Source organism: Delphinus delphis, chromosome 4 (assembly GCF_949987515.2).
Source record: "Delphinus delphis chromosome 4, mDelDel1.2, whole genome shotgun sequence".
Lineage (NCBI taxonomy): Eukaryota > Metazoa > Chordata > Mammalia > Artiodactyla > Delphinidae > Delphinus > Delphinus delphis.
This window is the reverse complement of record NC_082686.1, coordinates 60,421,839-60,441,613: the sequence shown is the minus strand read 5'-3', so window position 1 is coordinate 60,441,613 and position 19,775 is coordinate 60,421,839. Positions and strand designations below refer to the sequence as shown.

Sequence of the window (19,775 nt, the reverse complement as noted above, 5' to 3'; positions counted from 1 at the left end):
ATCCTTAGTTACCACCTTAACTATAACCTGACAAAAAGATTAATGTAAGTTAAGGAGAAAACCATGGTGGTATACACAACTTAAATGCCTGAAAGTGTGCAGGCTACCATATGCAGTATTTCCATATATACCTGTACTCTTCTGTTGAAGTGTAAGTAATAACATCAATAGTGCCAAGCAAATGGGATCTTTAGCTTACAAAGCATTTAGAATATATCATTCCTTTTGATCCTCAACTTGTGATCTCAACAATTTGTGGGATTATTAAGTCACATATCCACATTTTACAAGTGAAAAATCTATGAATTTAAAAGGGCAGATGACTTGCTTAAGGACACAGAGCTCTTAAAAGGTGCAGCTGCTTCCCCTGATGCACACGTTGTGGCTGGCTCAGAGGAAGTAACAAACCAAACAGAATCTTTTCCACACCACAACTGTTCTGCAAGGCACCAGGCACCAAAGAGTTGCCAAAATGTGACATGTAGACTTTAATCATGAGAGGATGGAAGAGCCCTCAGGCCAAAAGGCATACCTACTATGATTTCATGCAAGAAGGAAAAGGGATGGTTATCTATCTTTTATAAGATATATTTTTCCCGCTTATACAGAGTCCTTGATAAATACTGTGAATTTTCATTACTAAGAAATTGGATAAAATCCTGATGATTTTCCATGAAAATCATGGTTGTCTCTGAACCGGTTGTGTGAGAGTTTTTTCAGCTCCTTAAGAGATTGGACTTCAATATCTAAGAAAGTCTCAATCCTGATCTGGACAACCCCTCCCACCTACCAGGATTTATATCTTTTCCATTGAAAAATCTGTGAATATAATCAGTTGTCTTTGAGCTGGCTTCCTGGAGCTTCTTACTTACTTAAGAATATGGTATGGGGCTTCCCTGGTGGCGCAGTGGTTGAGAGTCCGCCTGCCGATGCAGGGGACACGGGTTCGTGCCCCGGTCCGGGAGGATCCCACATGCCGTGGAGCGGCTGGGCCCGTGCGCCATGGCCTCTGAGCCTGCACGTCCAGAGCCTGTGCTCCGCAACGGGAGAGGCCACAACAGTGAAAGGCCCGCATACCGCAAAAAAAAAAAAAAAAAAAAAAAAAAAAAAGAATATGGTATGGAAATGAAAGAGATCATGGGCCGCTTTACTAAAACTGAGTGGCACTGGGAATTTATAAAGAAGTATGACTCTGAATCTCACAAGCCACAGGCTTTCATTGGTGATATAGCATTCAAAACTGCCACTGCATTTTGCTACCTGATGAACAAATCAAAAAATTCAGCACCTGGTTCTGGAAGCTAAAAATGTCAGTGGGTCCTCCATTCGTTATCACATCATTTAAAAGTCTACAGACTTCCAGGCTTCATTTTTGGCTTGGAGAATTAGAACTGACATTTGAGCTTCTCGAACTTTTTTTTACTCTTATTTCTTCAGAGCCTCAGTTAATGTGAAATATCAAGGTGATATCCCCAACACCTTGGTCCCAGGACACTCGCAATCCAAACTGATGTTTCTTCCATAATAATAATGCTGCATTTATAAAGTATATAGTGTTTTCATATTCATGATCTTATTATGTCCTATATTAGCCTTTTGCATAGACAGGGCAATGATAATAATACTAATAATAATACTAATACTACTAATAATATAATATTGTCATCCCCATTTTGTATGTGATGAGATGAACTAAGAACATGATCTAAGGTCATATAGTGGGCAAGCAACAGAGCCACAATTAAATTACACCCAGATGGACAGGTGATATCACTCAGAGTCCAACATGTTTTTCACTTGCCAGATCTCACAGATTTGCCCTATGATTCTCAGCTAGACTTTAGAAGTATCTAAAGAGCTTATTAAAACAGAGGCACTCAGATAGTCACCTCTGAGTGTCTGATTCAGTAGGTCTAGAGTAGGGTCCAAGAATTTATTTTTCTAACAAGTTTCTAGACAAGACTGATGCTGCCAAGAACCACTCTTTAGGAGCACTGTCCTCAGGTTGTATGCATATCTGAGTGGCAAAGTCCTAAGAAGAAAGTTTGTTTTGCATGATGTTGCCTTATGCTTCTTTTCTCCATTTCTGACCTCCACTAGGAAAAAGTAGAACAAATTTGGGGTGGGGGCTAGCAAGAGAGCACCTCACTGTTTAGAATAAGCTTTGATCTTCTTGCACTCAAGAATTACACAGCAAAACCCTTCAGTTTCCTTCTAACTAGAACCTACCGTTGACTGTGGTAGATTAACTTGGAGATGAGTACCAACCCACCAATGAAGAGCTTCTATAAGACTGGACATAGGCTAGTGTGATTAGATGGATCCGTAGGCAACTGATCCATTAATCAATAATCTTTACATATATTTCTCCACGTCAACTTAGGAGGAAGTCCTTAAGGGCAAGAAGGAGAGACCCATTCTTGACCTATCCTAGTCAATATTTTTCTGAAGACTAGTAAGAAATCTTGTATCACAAACTCAGTTTGAATCAACAAGGTAATATATCTGCTTTAAAAAAAAAAGCTAAGAAATATTTTAGCTGTGTTGTGAAATAATGTCCAGATCAAGGTAGCTGATAGTAGGGCTGGTTCCTCTGGAAGCTCTAGGGAAGAATCCATTTCCTTGCCTTTTCTAGCTTCTGGAGACCATCTGCACTCCTTGGCTCATGACCCCTTCCACAAATAACTCCAACCTCTTGTTTCTGTCATCACATCTCTTACTATTAGCTCTGACTCTCTGTCTCTCTCTTATAAAAACCCTTGTGATTACATTTAGATCACATCCACAAGACTCCTTTGCCATATAAGGCAACATTCGTAGGTTCTGGGGATTAGAGATATCTTTTTCCGGGTCATTATTCAGCCTACCACAGTTCCATTGTGGCATGTCTATCAGACTACACGTGGAACACAGAACCCCTTTCTCAGCACCAGAGTTTAAGAGCCCCCTTAATAAAATATGTCCAAAAGGAGGGTGGTCAGGACTATGAAGGGCAAGCGTGTGACAGCCATGTTGCCCACGGTGGCTGAGGAGGGCATGGGACCGAGAAATAGACAAACTGGGTTCCAGTACTTATCAGATAATATGTCTAAGCCACTCAGCTTTTCTCTGTAAACTGAAAGAACCAGAGAATCTCCTAAATACCACCTAGGGCTAAGATTCTGTGCTTTTATGAAATTTATCAAGCTGTTTCTAGATGACATTTAAATTTAAAACCAAGAGTTTGTTTACTATCTCTAATATTCAGTATAAATATTGTCCACTTTTCTTTTGAATTAAAAATTCACTTAAATTTTGAATTTAGAATGTGTTATCCAAGGACTTCTTGCTACAAAAATAGTGGTGAGGCTATAAAAATCTCTAGTATAAGTGCTTTTCCCTTGCTAATTCTTAAATATCCTACCCAATAATACTACTTTAGTCTAAGCATCAAATCACTAGTCTTCGGGCAATAAGTATACCCCTTTTACATATTGGAAACTCGAGGTACAGAGAAAATAAATTGCAATTGCATATGAAGAACTAAGAGAGTTAACAGTTGTTGCCTCCAGCTTTTCTGAGATGTCATCTACCACCATGGCCAGATGTGATACCAGACAATATGTTAAAGACGCCGAGCAGAGTGTACAGACCTTGTCCCAAAGATGTCAGTCTCAAAGCATGAGAAACAAACTAGAGGACAGTCACTGAATGACTGCTGTCATTATTACAGGGGTCAAAGAAGTGGGAAAGGGCTCGGGTTTTATTTTATTTTTTTAATTTAATTTAGCTTGTTCTCTGATAAGGGCATGGAAGTTGACCACTGATTCTCAAAAGAAAACAGGTCTAGTTTGATACAAATCTGTCTGCAGCATTAGAGTCATCCCACAAACACCAATTTCAAATGATGATTTACAGAGGGTCACGAAGAATAATTTGGAGGAAGTTTATAGGAAGGAAAGCTTTGAGAGCTGAACAAGAAAAGGTGCTTGAAAGTAAATCAAATTATGGCATACATTGAATTATGGCATTTATTATTATGTGCAGAGTATGCATGGAATTTTGAACTAAAAGCTGAGGAAGCAAAGATCTAGACACTCTCATGCATAGTAAATAAATTAACCCTTTATTATTTTCCTTTCTATGCTCCTTACATTTGGTGACTTGTTCATACAAATGTACACTGAAAAGGACTAATAAACCAGGCTCTGCCATGGATGCACTTAACTATTTGTGCACATGACTAAAATGGATGCCTCTAGGAGATTTTCTTTGGTATCATGTAGACACAGTCAGTATTTCAAAGGTCAAGAATTCTTTTGGAAAAAGAGGTGGTCTTTGTGCTTTTATGACTGTCAAACTTTCCTAAGCTTATTAAATTGGGAACCCTTGTCCTTTTCTTCTTTATTTGAATATTATTCTAGTAATATGTTTGGTGAGAAAAATGCTGCTAAATAAGTCAGGGACTAATAACTGGATTAATGACTATTCTAAAACCTATGAGTTCAATATACTATGCCATTCGGGACCTAGTCTTACTTTCCACTTTAAAAGATCAGTTTTCATTGCTAATTTTTATGCTGGAAACTGCACAGTATAAGGAAATCAGCTTATCATGAGCAGGTCATCAGCTCTTGAAATATCTGCCCATGAGAAAAAAAAAAATGATTGGAATCCTGTCACCAAGGAAATGGTTTAAAAATCTGTTTATTTCAGTGCCAAACAAAAATCTCAACTAGTTATCTTTATTTTGCAATAACTTTAATTCTTTTGCCCATTCATTCATTTATTACATGGCTACTATATACTAATCATTTAGAAAAAAGAACACCCTAGATGATTATACAAACCTTAAATGTAACTATATGTTTGTGTGTGTTCCTATGCTTTTTTAAAGAGCACATTTATGACAGGAAGTGAAGAATGGCATAGTCAGGAAAAAATTAAAGAGACACGATGTAATTATCTGAACTGGAATTAAGCCAATTAATAACCCATGTGCTAATACTACCCTCAAAGTACTGAAAATGCCATCAGATATTTAAATGCCCTGGGTGGTCATAGCCAGCGGTCTTCACCTCATCCGTTTTCAGCACCATCCAGGGACATGGCTGACCCTGGCTTCTGAGGAAGGGCTGCCACCTGAAGTGAGCTACAGAGGAGGTACAGATTGTATAGTCCTAGCACAAGGTTCTCTCAGGTGATCGTGAATGGATTTGCACTTATTTTGTAATGAAATCGAAACACTGGTGTTTTATGCATTTGCTCATTTATTCAACACATATTTACTGAATACCTACCGTGTGCCAGCCCAGCATTATGGCTAAGAATGCAGGCTTTAAAGTCAGCTTGCCTGTGTTTCATCTCTGGCTCCACACTTATTAGCTGTGTGCTCTTGAGCACATTAGCTGTGTGCTCTTGAACAAGTCACCTAAATCTTCTATGCCTTGATTTTCTTTTCTGTGAAGTGAGGATTTGTAGTACCTAATTCATAGGGTTGTTGTGGCACTAAAGTACGATGAAAAATGTTAAGTACTTAGCAGAGTGCTTATCACAAATCAATGCTCAGTGATATGTTGGTTATTATTATTATTAGCCAGGAAATATACCAAAGTCTGGAAACAAAGAGATCAAACACCCCTCAGATAATCCCTGAAGTTTAGATTCCAGAATTTAGGGCTTTTAAACTTTACCCTTTCCAGCAGAAGTCTGTATTAGACTTCTGGATCTGTATTAGATCCTTGCTTTGCTATGTGCCTTCGTGTCTTAAACCTGCATGCTTTGAACATAATACACTCAGCACATCCAGAGTATGCAGTTTTGTTTATTCACACCCTTATTTTCCGCCTTCCTCAATAAAAGCTCAATAAAAGCTACCATGTAATGACCAGCCACGGATTCCATCTGTGTTAGCTCATGTCATCCTCAAAATAACCTTATGGGATGGATATTACCACCTTTTACAGACAGGGAAACTGAGACTGTGAGAGCAGCTGTGACTTACACACTTTTGCAAAGGTCTGTTTGACTCCAAAGCTCATTCCCCTTTCACGCAGGTCACCTAGAACGCATTCACTAAGGACTGCACTTCTCTGCCTTGGGTTCTTGCCTATCAGGTGCTTGGAGACCTGCAGGAGGCACCTACCAATGTCAAAATCACTGATTCCTCCTCCCCCTAAATTGATTGACTGTGGACCGTATGTTTTAGACATGTCACAGCAGCCATTGTTAAAGAGGTTGTCATGCAAATAAGCTAAATTACTCTGGCCATGACTTCTCTCTGATTACTTGCCTCTGAGTGGGCTCCCAGGTGCCTGACATTTCTTTCAGTTTTCTTCTGTCACCCTAAGTAGCAACATCGTTGCTGAAGCATGACTGAGAGTTTTCACTTTTATATACACCATGATTCTTGTTTTAGGACAAGAGACTTAATCTCTCCAGTAACATCTGATAGAACTGTTCTCTTCTTAAGCACCCCTTTCCCCCTTAAAAAAATTTTACCTTCAATTATCTGCTGTAAGAGGAAGATCCTTACTGAATATGATCATATATGTCCAAAAAAGATACCATCAAATACATAGGCAGATAATACAGTTTCCCCCTTTCTATTTTAGTAGCTCGTTTCAAATGAAATATATAGGAAAAGTTGCCTATAGCTAATCTTTCAGGTAGAAAATCTCATCAGTGATTGAAAATGACACTGTAAACTGAAAGATTCAATCTCTTTCACCTACAGTGTGCCTACATTTTAAAAATGAGTTGTATGAAAGAACACATCTTTTTACATTGTGATGTATAGCGGACGATATTCACAAAGAGAATTGCAAACTCTGGGAGAGGTCTTTGTAGATCGATCAACTGGCCTTCACTAGCTTGGAATGTGGCACCAGCTAGCTATACCTTGCTGAGACTGGGCCTGTACAATGCAATATTTTTCTGCTTTTCTCTGAGAATGAATTAAGCACTTAAATCCCTATCCCTAGAATTCAAAATGAACCCCCCAAAATTTCCACTTAGCTATTTAGACATTTTTAAGAATTAGAGGTCTGTGCACTAGCTGTATAGGTGGAAGAATCTTATTATTATGAAGACAAGGGTGATTTCCATACCTGTTGGGCCAGAATCTTTAAAGAAAGCTGGAAGTTGGCTGGCATGATGGAAACAGCACTGGTGGAGCCCTGGGTTCCAATGTCGACAGTGCTGTTGCCTTTATGATTTATTAGCCTGAGTCTCTGGCCCTCAGTTTCCTCATCTGCTAAATTAGGGCGTTGGAGAGATTGATCTCTGTGGCTTTTCCCGGCTCTGGTATTCTCTGGGTCTGCGAGTCGCCTTCGGTGTCTGCCATAGTCTGCCTTGCCAGCTCTGTTTGTCACAAAGATTAATCCATTTTAACTGTACCTTGGAGTGCTCCCGAGAGAGAAGGACGGATGGATTGTTTTGCACCTATTATTGCATCAGAACTTTTGCCTTTTTAGACGAGATCGTGCAGTGCCTAAAATCTGTCTGCCTGTCTGCCCACTGACTTTGTGCTGATCTCTTGCCACGGTTCCTCTTCTTCCAGCATCCATCTCCCTCCAAGATCTAGACTCGGCATCCGACTGTACCTGTCTTGTTCTCTGCAGCATCTGTCTGCTACACTCCCAGACCATCGTTAATAAACTTTCACACATTACACACAGACCCTAATATGCTGGCACCTGCACATAAATATCTATGTTGATAAAACTAGGGTAGAAAACTCCATTTTTTAAAAAGACCTCTATCTAGTGCCATTTACATTTGCACTTTTTGTTTAGTTGTAAGTTTTAATAGTTCCCCCTTTGAGGATTTGTCAGTAGGAGCAGTATTGCTTATCAGAACACACCAACAGTCTTTTTGTAATATTCGCTTTTCCCCTTTGGTTCAGCCGAGCCTGCTGACAGATCATTCAAATTCAATTGTTTTATGTCTAAGCCGAACAGCTAATTAAAGTAGGGATGATTAACCTGACTGGCAGTGTCGCTCTCCCTCTCGCGCTCTCTCTCTCCCTCTCCCTTTCTCTCTCTCCCTCCCTCCTGTTCCAATCAGTCTTTTTCTCACACTCTCTCTCTCTCCTTCCGTGTCTCTCTCCCTCTGTCTCTCTCCCCCTCTCTCTCTCTCTCTCCCCCACCTCTTCCTCTCGGTCTCTCCCTCCCTCGGTTGGTCTCTCTCTCTCTCTCTCTCTCTCTCTCTCTCTGTCTCTTGCTCTACTGTTTTTTTTTTTCCTCTCTCTCTCTCCTAAACGTGGTCTGCTTGCTGATGGCAGAATGGCACTCGGAGATTTGTGCATTGTGTCTGGTTTCCTACGGGCAGGCTGACCCAGTGCCTCCAGGGACTTATCAATAGACCACTCAGAAGAGACACAGACAGGAGAGAGGAGGAGGGGTGGGGGGAGAGAGAGAGAATCAATATCAAGAATAGAAGGAGCTCCGAAGCCATTTTTTTTTTAAAGAAGTATCGGGACTTGGGAGAGGGTGACAAAGAAGGTTTTTCAAAGAGGCAGTGGAGGAGGTTCTAATAAATTTGGAAGGAAACAGTTCCCTGTCTTGGGAAAAGGAGAACTCCTGACTGATTAGCATTCACACCAGGTATGAGATGTTCGCTACCCCTTATCACTGTGTCGCAACCGAGATGGAAAAGCCTTTTTTTTTTTTTTTTTTTTAAGAGACCTAGGGAGCATGTATTTCGCTGTGTTTGTTGTTGGGGGGTAAGGGGGTGGCGTGAGATCTGTGGGCATTTGTGTATGGGAGCAGAAAGAATGGAAGCAGTACAACGGGGGGTGGGAAAGAGTATGGACTATGTTACTGTCTTCCCTGTCTTTGTGCACCCCTGGGGGGTTACCCAAGTTCATTTCTAGCAGGTGGATTTAGACGGGAGTTACTTAACGCTTGACCGCCAGTTTTGAAAAAAAGGAAAAAGAAAAAAAAAACCGCTGCTTCCTATGTCTATTAAAGGAAGCTCCAATTTCTCTCTCTCTCTCTCTCTCTCTCTCTCTCTCTCTCTCTTCCTCTCTCTCTCTCTCTCTTCCTCTCTCTCTCTCTGTGCCCCCCCATCTCTCTTCCCCTCTCTCCCTCTCTCTTCTTTTTTTCCTCTTCTAACCAGACAGCGGGAGGGTTCCTGGCTCCCAGCCAGCCCAAAAGCCTCTAAGTGTTTTGCACTTGTTTCAGGGAGTAGCTGCCCGGGGATTTTTCAGCATTTTCACTAGAGAACAAAGAGTTCTTTACAAAGGGAAGGGGTGGGGGGGGGGGGCAGTGAGCTTAATGTCTGATATATGTTTTTCTATTTTTATTAGTTTTTCGCCTAAAAAGAGAGAGACAGGAACAGAACATTCACTCTATAAAGACACAAAGACATTCAAAAGAAATCCAGTTATCTTTTCTCCCCATCACCCCAATATATATACATAAAAAAGGAAAAGGAAAAAGACTAATTAAGTTGGATATGTTGCTCTTTTCTCGTCTTTTAATCTTTCTAAATCCAACTGTTCTATGCTCACTCTATGCTATTTTTTTCTACTCACAATAAAAGTTGTTCAGGATTCATCCTCTGCTGTCATCTCTTTACCCATTCTGGGTCCCTAAAATCCTGTGGAGGAGAGAACAAGACTCCACAAAATAATCAATTTAGTGGCAAGAACGTCTTCTACTTTTGCCTCTTAGGTAAAAAGTTAATTATGGGATTTGGGTTCCCAAAATACCAATGGGGTACATTAGTTCATTCGGTCTCACAAGTTTTTGCATCCGTTTAATAGGTACCGCTTGTGTCACTTGTCAGTTATTAAGAAAAGATACTAAGGGAACAGATATTTGTATTTTATTTTTGTTTCTATTTAATGACGTAAATTACAAAACCCCCAGAGAGATTACTGCCCCATCCGTGATACACTAGTTCAAGCGAAATATAGTCTAGACAGAGATTTTTCTACGATTCTGATTGCCACGTAGCTTTGCGTGTTCTCCATTTGATTTTTTGCCTATGCATGTATATTTTCACCATGAATTTGTGTTTGTAGCAAACATTCCAGAATGCTTATCATTTTCAAATTAATGCTCCAACAAAAGAAGAAAGAAATCATGTGAACTGTCTGTGCAAGACGTATAAACAATTCCACCTTTTACATATGCTGTACATTTATATCTTTATACTGACATCCTTGAATTATAAACTCAAGAAAATGTTTTCTTTCTAAAAGTTCTCCTCCTAATGCATTTATATTTCAATTGTTATTTGGAAATCTCTTTAAGATACTTAATAGACACAAAACTGAACAGGGGGAAAATTCACAAGCACCACAAAAATTCTTAAATATACGTTATGTACAGTACCTAACTACAGATAACTATTTTACTAAGTGGAAACCAGCTACAACAGTTGTTTCAAGATTCAGAAACTCTTTTCTTCTTCTTTTTTTTTTTTTTTTTCATTCACTGAAAGTATAATCTGTTCCTGTCCCTGGGGTGGGAAACTGTAGGGAAAATATATACATTTTTCCATATTTTTAGAATACATTTAAGTAACTGCTTCTTAAGGGTGTAATACATATCAGGGCAGAGAGTGGTGTCTAGTCAATAAGCCCTTCTGGCTGGGAGGTGTGAGCGCCTTATGTTTGAAGTAACTTGATAACAAGGAGTCTTTTCGGGAAATCTTACTGTGTATGTGTTGCCTCAGTAATGACCCACCAGAGAAAAAACAAGAGCTAGGTGGCCAGTGTTTGCACTTGAAGTCGCTGAAAGACATTAGAATTAGGGGAACTTTTGGCGAATCCAAATTTTTCTAGGGTAACTCACTTCTTACCGTTATGTGTTTTCCTCAGGAAAATTCTTATATTGCCTTGAGACTTTTCTGTATTTTTGTAGAGATTTTTAATGCTCTTAAGAGTGCTTAAGGAGAAAAAGATCTTTAAAAAGAAAGTCATCAAAATAAGAGAAAAGAAACTCGGTCTTGAAAAAGTTTTATATTGAAGGCAAGAGCTTTTTTTTTCCCCCTTTTGGCTTGTTTCTGATTTTTTTTTTCCCCTTGAACTCTTTTGTTGCTGTGGGCTGTTGTGTTTGCATTTTTGTTTTTTGTTTTGTTTTTTGCTTGTGCTTTTTTGTTGTTGTTGTTGTTCTATTTTTAACGTGACCAAGGGGGTCTATGAAAGAGACAGAGGGGCTACTGGAAGAGGCTGTTACTGAAAGCTGCACTAGCCCCTCTTGATCCCAACTCAGGCAGCTCCTATCAGCCAGTTGTGCCGCCAGGAGTACAGTGAAAGGTGATAGCTGTCATTCTGGGATTCTTCGTGCATCTGACCTGAGAGTAACACATTCACAGTCGAGGAGAAAAGGGAAAAAAAATAGAGGAGGAGGAAAGAAAAGCTCTTTGAGCTGGAATACACTGGCCCTTTCTTCCTGTAGGCAATCCGCCCCAGTTCTTGGCGACGTGTCCTGCACTATCAGATATCATATGACTTTTTATTTAGATTCCTTTTCGGAGAATGGCCTGTTAGGACTCTGTTTGTTTTCTTTTATTTAATTTCCTTCTCCCCTCACCCGCTAGTTTTGTGTATCTGTGTGTGCGAGAGAGTGTGTGTGTGCGCATGCATATGTGTGTGCAATTTTTATCTTTGTTTTTGTTCTGTTGATCTGATGCTTTCTTTAAGGACAAAGCTTTAATTATTTCAGTGTACTGGTTTAATCATTTGCCAAAAAGAAACCTCATTCTAGGCTTTTGGGGGGTCCATTTTTAGACATGTCCATTAACACATGAGGCTGGAAATCCTAAATGCTTGCTGGTCGGCCCTTGGCCCATTCCCTCACCTTAATTTCACCCTCCCCCTCATCAGCATGCACGATAGTATAAGTTAGGAAACACCTGTGCTGAGTTGCGAGGGAAATAAAAGTAGAAGCAACTTCTTCAAATCTGCACTCCTAGTTTCACTTTAATAAACTTTTTTTTAATCACTGATTTTTTTTTTTTTTTTTTTTTGGCACCCTCTGCTGAGCTTGAAAGCATCAGAGATACTGAACGATGCGTCTGTGGAGCTTTTGTGAGGCCAGCTGAGCACCCCTGGAAAGTAGAGCAGGGGCTGAAAGTCATTCAGTGACTTAAGAATTAAGTGAGAGATTTGAATAAGATCTGTGAGATCTGTGGGCCGGGCAGGGTTTGGTGATAGATGGTAAAATGGAATACTTAGGGATACTCAAGGAGGAGAAAAAATTTCCAGTCAGGGTAACACAGGCATTCCTGCTGCAATTAGGGCCTTAAAAACTGTATTTAAACCAATTTTTATTTTGTGTAACTCAAAATGTAACTAATAGATATGTGATTGCCTTCCTCTCCATGGCTGCTATGTAAAACAGAGGAATTATACTGACATTATTCCTGGGTTTCTCCTAAATTTTTGATGTATTTCTTTTACAGTTTTCAAGAGTTCAGATTTTAGTTAGCAAAAGAAAAACATAACTTCTCTAGGTATGCACATAGTTTCCTATGCATTATTCTTATCAACGCATAACCTATCTATACGTAACATAATATATCCTATTTGTATCAGGATTTTTTTTGTACAGTAACAAGCAAGACTGCCTTGAAGGTACAGATGACCATTACATTCTTTAAACTTATAGTTTTTAGTTCCTTGTTACTCTCCCCAAAATTATTTTTTACAGACCTTAAATATCTACTGCCTTATCTTAGCCCAAGGTGAATTTTGTTGAAACTTAGAGGGAATTTTATTCCACCTCTTAATTTAAGAGAATCCAGAAGGGAAGAGGGAACTATTTTTCGTTCAACAAAAATTTTAGAAGCCTTTTTTTTTCCCCAGCAGAAAACTCCAAAACAGCTTTGTCTCAGAACGTTAAACTTGGCATGGATCAGAAATGTGAGTTTTGCTTTGTTTGAGGAAATTTGTTTTTGAAACAACAACGTTATAAATATTTTTAAATTGCCTGCTGAGCATGCGCTGTGTCTGACTTTATTCATAGTTTTAAACACACACCAAAGTGCATTCTTCTGAATGGCCACAGGTAAGGCTGTTGATTTGTAGGATCTTTCTCAGAGCCACCTTCAGTGAGTCTACTCAGTTTTCCAGAAGGGAAAAGGGCGAGAGCTGAGTTTAAACCTGGATTCCCTTCTAAAAACCATAGAGCAAAAGTAGATTCCCCCATTAAGGCTTGCACATTATACTTAGGGTAAGTACTATTCAACTTTCCTTTCTTATGGGAGTTGCCTGCCTTAACTTTTCGGCTTACTACTAGCAGAGTAAAATAAGAAAAAAATTGAAGTCAATGAGGTATTTGACTGAAGTAGAAAATTTGCAGATTTTTAAGGGCATTTATTGTGCATAAATTTGGGGATCCGAGAATTTGCCAGTGAAAAGATAGCAGCTCTGTGCTTACAGAGCAAAGATGTGCTAGTCTGAACATGCCTGATCTCATCTGGAACCGAAAGCTAAATCTAGGTGGGCCTGTAATAATACCAGAAAAAGAACACATGTATCTTTTGTGCAACCTTTTTTTTAAAAAAAAAAACAACAGGCTTCCAAAGGGAATGACAAAGAAGTAGGTTCTCCTCTTGCTGAATAAGTAGTCATACTTTGCTCCAGGAGATATAATATATTTCCAGTTGTTTTGGGTTGTTTTGTTTCATTTTGTTGTTGTCATCCCTGTGGAAGTATATTCTTTCCTGTCGGTGACTGTTAACACTTTACATTTTTCAGAATGCTTTATCTCCATTAACTCCATTTGATGTTTCCTCACTTGGTTACCTTTTTCAAGTTTGCGATGACCCTCTCAGGCTTTGCAATTCTTATCGATTCTTGTCAGAATATATTTATTCATTAGCTGTTTGTTATAGTTATGGTGGAGATGATCTCATTTTTCAGGTCTTTATAATTATCCAAACAAATTTCATTTTGAGGTGAAATTTCTCATAGCTTTTCTTGACTCAGAACTGAACTTGTCTTGCAGAGGCTTGAAGAAAAGCCAACTGGCCGTTTTTTGAGAACTAAATATTCTAAGAAATGCAAATGAAATTTTTTACAAAATACATATTGTGCATCTATGCAATACTTTTCTAATTTTTTTTTCTTTCCATGATTTAAAATAGAACTTGAAAATTAAATGTTATTTTAAAAAAAGAAAAAAACCTGCCAGGTTAATGCTGATACTTTAAATGCCCAATTTAAAATAATTCAAAGTTTTTATTTCTATGCAACATATCACCTTTCAATGTCAGTCAGTAATACTTTGTGCAAATATACATATATATATACACATGCACACACATACAGAGACACAGCTTCACTTTACATTTATATTAATTCTATTTTTGCATGAAAGAGGATTAGCCTTAATGCAAACTTTTATTAATTTATTATATTTTATTATTTTTCTGTAATTTAAAAATCCAATTATTGCCTCCCTCTGATTATTTTATATACATATATACTTATTAATGTCTTTTTGTATTCTAACAATTTATCTCAACTTATAAAGTATTTTTATAAGTCTTACATACTCCTGAATTTTATGCAACCGTATTAACATTCAGGTTTATTCCGATACGATTTGCTTTGTTCCGTATCTGTTACTGTGTTAAACAAGTTTTTTTACTTTCCCAATCTAGAAAGGCTATGGCTATTTTTTCTGTATATTATTTCTATATGTCTTCAGTATTCTGAAGAAGAAAACTTTTTAACCTCATGATCCCCTGGAAAGCTTTCAAACAAGTAGGAGAAGTAATCTTTACCTTGCTACTCCCATGTCTGGTCTGTTTGCTCTCACTATACCACGCCCCGCCACCAGCAACCCTGAAAACACAACAGTAATAAACATGATATGATAACTTTTCTGATCATAGAACCAGGAAATACCAAAGAAAATTGTGGCATATGTAGGAAAATGCCAAGTGCTTCTCCAGTAAGATCAGCTGTTTTTGTACTTTTTTTTCTCTCCTGAATTTTGTTTGTGACTTTTTTGGCTTGCTGAAGCATATCCCCATAATCTTATGAAGCCACAGCAAATTCCCAGTGCCACAACAGCACTGTGCAGCTGGGGAGAGCCCAGAAGAGCTGATCCTGGGTGGCTGCAGACTTCCCGAGCAATGATGTAAGGCGGGAGGAGTAAGTAGGCTACTCTTCCCTTTGCTTCTTACCTGGGCTGCCAACTGGTCAGGTAGAACGATTTTTTTCTGTTGCTTTCCCTTCAGCTATTTGGGGCTTTTCCTTCAATTACCAATGGATTTCTACCTTTTTCCAAGGATGATTTATCCAGCAAAGCATCCCATTTTTCTTTCACATTGAAACATGGAAAGCTTTGGAGACTGGGAAGGGCAAAGGAAAGGGGCTCAGGGTAACTGGGAAATATTCAAAATGGCATCAGACTCAAAGCTGTTTGGGGGTCTGTAACTTTTCCGTTCTCCCCAGAGCCTCTACGAGGTTGAAAGTAGTGAATAGGATAACTATAGGGTACAAACTGTGATCTAACTAATTCAGTAGATGGAGCTCTTCCCCCTAAGTCTGTATTTAAATTAACGTCCCACTCTGGTTTGTGGGGCTCTCTGTTTCAAGGTGTGTCATTACCACACATATAAACTCAAGGGCCTAGATTGCTAGGAAAGCGATTTCCTGACACTTTTCAAAAAAAAGATGCAGCACTCCGCTTTGAAACACAAAACAGCACAGGGGAGAGGGAAGGATGGGGTGGGAAATGAAGTTTACATATCTAAATTTCTCCCTATGTTTGTTGATATTCTCAAGTGTGAAGTTAACTCCTAACACTATAGAAGTGATTATTACTGTAAATGTAGAAAGATGTATGGAACATACAGGATTTGGTCTGTGTTTGTTGCAAATCTTCCAGGCTATCTGAACTGTGCAGATCTCCTCTCATTTGATTCTGCAAAGGAATTTTAATACTGTAATGCAATTGTTTCATCCAATTAGTCTAGAGAACCTGGCTGAAATGTGACAAATTCTGAATTGTGACAGTGCAGAGGAGGGCAAAGCAGCTGTGTTAGGAAGGTGCCTTTATGGAAGCCAAAATATTTTCAGCAATAACTGAAAATAGATCTCCAGTATCTGCTTTAATATGGAAAGAACTACTTGTTTATTTCCGCTTAAATTAATTGAAATGAATAATTGTCATAAAATTTGCATCAGTGTTATAGTATTCTCAGTACCAATAGGATAAAGTTCGATCATGTCCTTGCCTGGTACCAGAAGAGGAAATATAGATATTCTGTAGTAAATTATCTTTCTTAGTGGAATGTCTTCTCCCAGATTGGAGATATTACTGAATATCTCTTGTTAAATCTTGATAAGATCATTTGGCCAAAGTAGAACTGGGCTTGGCTTTAGTACCAAAAGAAATAGCATTTTTAAGGGACTTGGATTTCCTTTGCATACCACGTGTCTGAGTCCGATACAGTCCAGAAAAACAGAGAGGATGAGATGAAATTATTCCTAAGCAGCCGCTGTAGGCCAAACACTGAAACAGTGCCAACCTGGACCAATCAGGCCAGCTTCTCAGAAGATGCATGCTTTTGTCGAACACTTACATGAAGAGAAAGAGGGAGGAAGCCCTTGAAATTGCATTCGTATGAATGATTCTTCACTAATTTCAATAAAGTCCATGGCAATAGATACAATGATTTTTATTTTTTTGTAAAGAAGAAAATGTCAGTTTTCTTGTCCAGCTAAGGATCTCTGAATGCTGTACTCTGACATCTTTTGAACAAAACTATCCTTTTGAATTTAAGCAAGTAAAAAACTTCTCACAGAGAGCAAAGAGTAAAACTGATGGAAACTCAAAATCAATTCCAAACCCATTTCTGGCATGATGAGAATAACATTTGTGCTGTGTTTAAAGCAGTTTAAAACAAGAAAATGATAAAATGATCAATATACTTAAAGCCAAAAATAACCAGGAGAGAACAATCTGTAATCCATTCCAAGACCTGAAACCCTACACTTTTGATTGAACATGAAAATAAACGAATATATCTTTTATAAGGTGGCATTGTAAGCCTTATAATATAAAGAAATGATGAGATGCCAAGCTTTCAACTCTATTTAAGCTATGTTTTCAGAGTTTAGCCAAACAAAAATTTCTAGACTTAAACTATTGTAGATTTATTTATTTCTACATACACTGACCATAGAAAGAGCAAAAGTTGAGGAATATATAGAATGCCACAATGGACTACATTGCCACTTCACAGTCTATGTATGTTCTTTATTTATTTAAAAAAAAAAAAGTTAAAACTACAGCAAAAAGAATATTTTTTAAATTTATTTATTTTATTTTTGGCTGTGTTGGGTCTTCGTTGCTGCACACGGGCTTTCTCTAGTTGCAGCGAGCGGGGGCTACTCTTCGATGTGGTGCATGGGCTTCTTATTGTAGTGGCCTCTCTTGTTGCGGAGCACGAGCTCTAGGCATGTGGGCTTCAGTAGTTGTGGCGCATGGGCTTCAGTAGTTTTGGCACACGGGCTTCAGTAGTTGTGGCATGCAGGCTCAAGAGTGCAGGCTTAGTAGTTGTGGCTCACGGGCTTAGTTGCTCCACGGCATGTGGGATATTCCCGGACCAGGGCTTGAACCCATGTCCCCTGCATCGGCAGGCAGATTCTTAACCACTGCGCCACCAGGGAAGCCCAAAAAGAATATTTTAGACTATATCTGAAAGTGAATTAGTCACTGTGGAACGGACTTGAATATTTCTTTAAAAATACCTTGACTCTTGGGCTTCTCTGGTGGCGCAGTGGTTGAGAGTCTGCCTGCCGATGCAGGGGACATGGGTTCGTGCCCCGGTCCGGGAAGATCCCACATGCCACGGAGCGGCTGGGCCAGTGAGCCATGGCCGCTGAGCCTGCAAGTCCGGAGCCTGTGCTCTGCAACGGGAGAGGCCACAACAGTGAGAGGCCCGCGTACCGCAAAAAAAAAAACTTAACTCTTGACTAATTTATTAAATTCAACACACACATAAATATAAATCACGCATATTTTATCCTTATTGCTTTACTAGATTGAAAGACTAAGTTGACATCAATACATTTTGAACCTATGGATTCAAGGTCAGTGAAATGCCACTGTCCAAGTTTACAAAAACCTCTTTAGACTTAAGATTTTGCCCCAATGAACGACTTTCTACCAACCTTTCCAGAGTCATTCGACTGGCTAGTTATTTATTGATCAGATAAAATAAAATTGTCCTTCTGGATGAAGAAATCCTGGCTGGAAAATTAAAATGACAACAAATTGCATAAGCACATTTAATTTCGTTGACCTAAGGTGCAGTAGGAATGATGATGATTCTAATGAGCACTGTGACGAATGTAACTACAAAGAAGCATGTGTGATTACATCAGGAAGAGTGACCTCAGTGGGCAAGGTCAGAAGGGTGAGACACAGGAGCCATGACAGAGCGGAGGCTAATGATGAAAGTTATTGGAGATGCTTAAAGCTTGTAGCTGGCTGCAAAACTAACAGATACCAAAAGAAAGAGTCCATGAATTTTAAAAGTAGATAGAAAGGCAATACTTTTCCTTATAGGATATAATCGAGTGTAGAATTCACTTTTGCAGAGAATTACAACAACCTCCTAAGCTTTGGCTGTCCAGTGTGGTAATAGTTGTAAAGAGCTGTTATGCTCATCTGCTTAAAGATTCATATAAGTGTAATTGTTATAGCAACTTGTTATGCTATTGTTTGAAGTTGAAAAGCTCTGCTTTAAGTGTCGACAAAGCAAATGTCAGCATCACAGAATCATAATCATGGCATCTTAGAGCTTGAAGAAGCCTTAGATATCTCAATAAAGGTGAGTGGGTTACCAAACTCTCCAGAAAGGAATACTGAATATCTGGTGCAGGACCATGTAGAATTTTTTAAAATATGTATTTTATATATTGTGACTTACATTTGGAAAACACTATTTAATATAAAAGCTTAAAAAACAGAGAAACTAAAGCTCCACAAATTCATCTTGACTAGTGGTGCTATACATTGGATTCTGTGAACCAGGGGTTCTAAATAGAGAAGAATGGAAATTTTTCAGTAAAGCACAAAATTTTATTTTCACCAAAGGGACAGGGTGTTTAACAGAAGAAGAAATGCTATTTGGACTAACACCATGCTAATAGGAAAATGTAAATGGAAAAGTGATCAAACTTTCTCAAGATGAGAAAGGCAAATTGTACGAGAACTCAAGGTTTCTAGCTTCCGCTCTACACCACAAGCCTGACCCCTAAAACAAATTTTATATAAATAAAAAGTGGATGATATTCCAGAAGTAATTGAGGAAGAAAGCAGAGTAAGCAGGCCTTTAGCGTTCCTATTTCTATACCAATAACCCTACCTTACATGGGGTAGGGGGCAAATATGTGTGGTAAGGATAAGGCATTCTGGGGAATGAAAGAAAACGCACCCACATTGGTACTCCGTGGACGCTCTCTGCTGTTAACGTTGCTTCCCTCATGCAGCCCTCATATCCCCTCCAAGGTAACCTTATATCTCATTTCTCTTCTTCCCTCTATCCCCACCAAAAGAAAAAGAAAAAGAAAGAAAAAAGAAAAGAAAAAAAAATTTGAGAAATTGTAGTCAGAAAATCCTTTAGAAAGAAGTCCTTCTCCTTAGAAATCTTCCTGTACAAATCAATGTATCTAACTGTTGTATCAAAATGTGAGTTCTAATCAGAGGGTACTGAGTTAATAAGTTTAAACACATTTTAACAGGGTTCCTCCTTGTCTCCTAAGTGCACACTACATTTCCACACCCCTGTTCTTTTCACCTGGTGCTCCCAAGTAG

General features: G+C 38.8%; 1 protein-coding gene across 19 annotated transcripts in view; it reads left to right on the top strand.

The window, feature by feature from the left end:
* The window catches only part of ZBTB20 (zinc finger and BTB domain containing 20), a 797,904-nt gene that overhangs the window by 669,701 nt on the left and 108,428 nt on the right, over positions 1-19,775 (top strand). The window contains exon 1 of one of the 19 annotated variants that reach the window (XM_060010682.1): positions 9,241-12,856. The exons of the other annotated variants lie outside the window; for them this stretch is intronic. The gene's annotated coding sequence lies outside the window, so the exon portion shown is untranslated. Of the gene's footprint in view, positions 1-9,240; positions 12,857-19,775 lie in introns of those variants that run through there. 19 annotated transcript variants of the gene reach the window in all.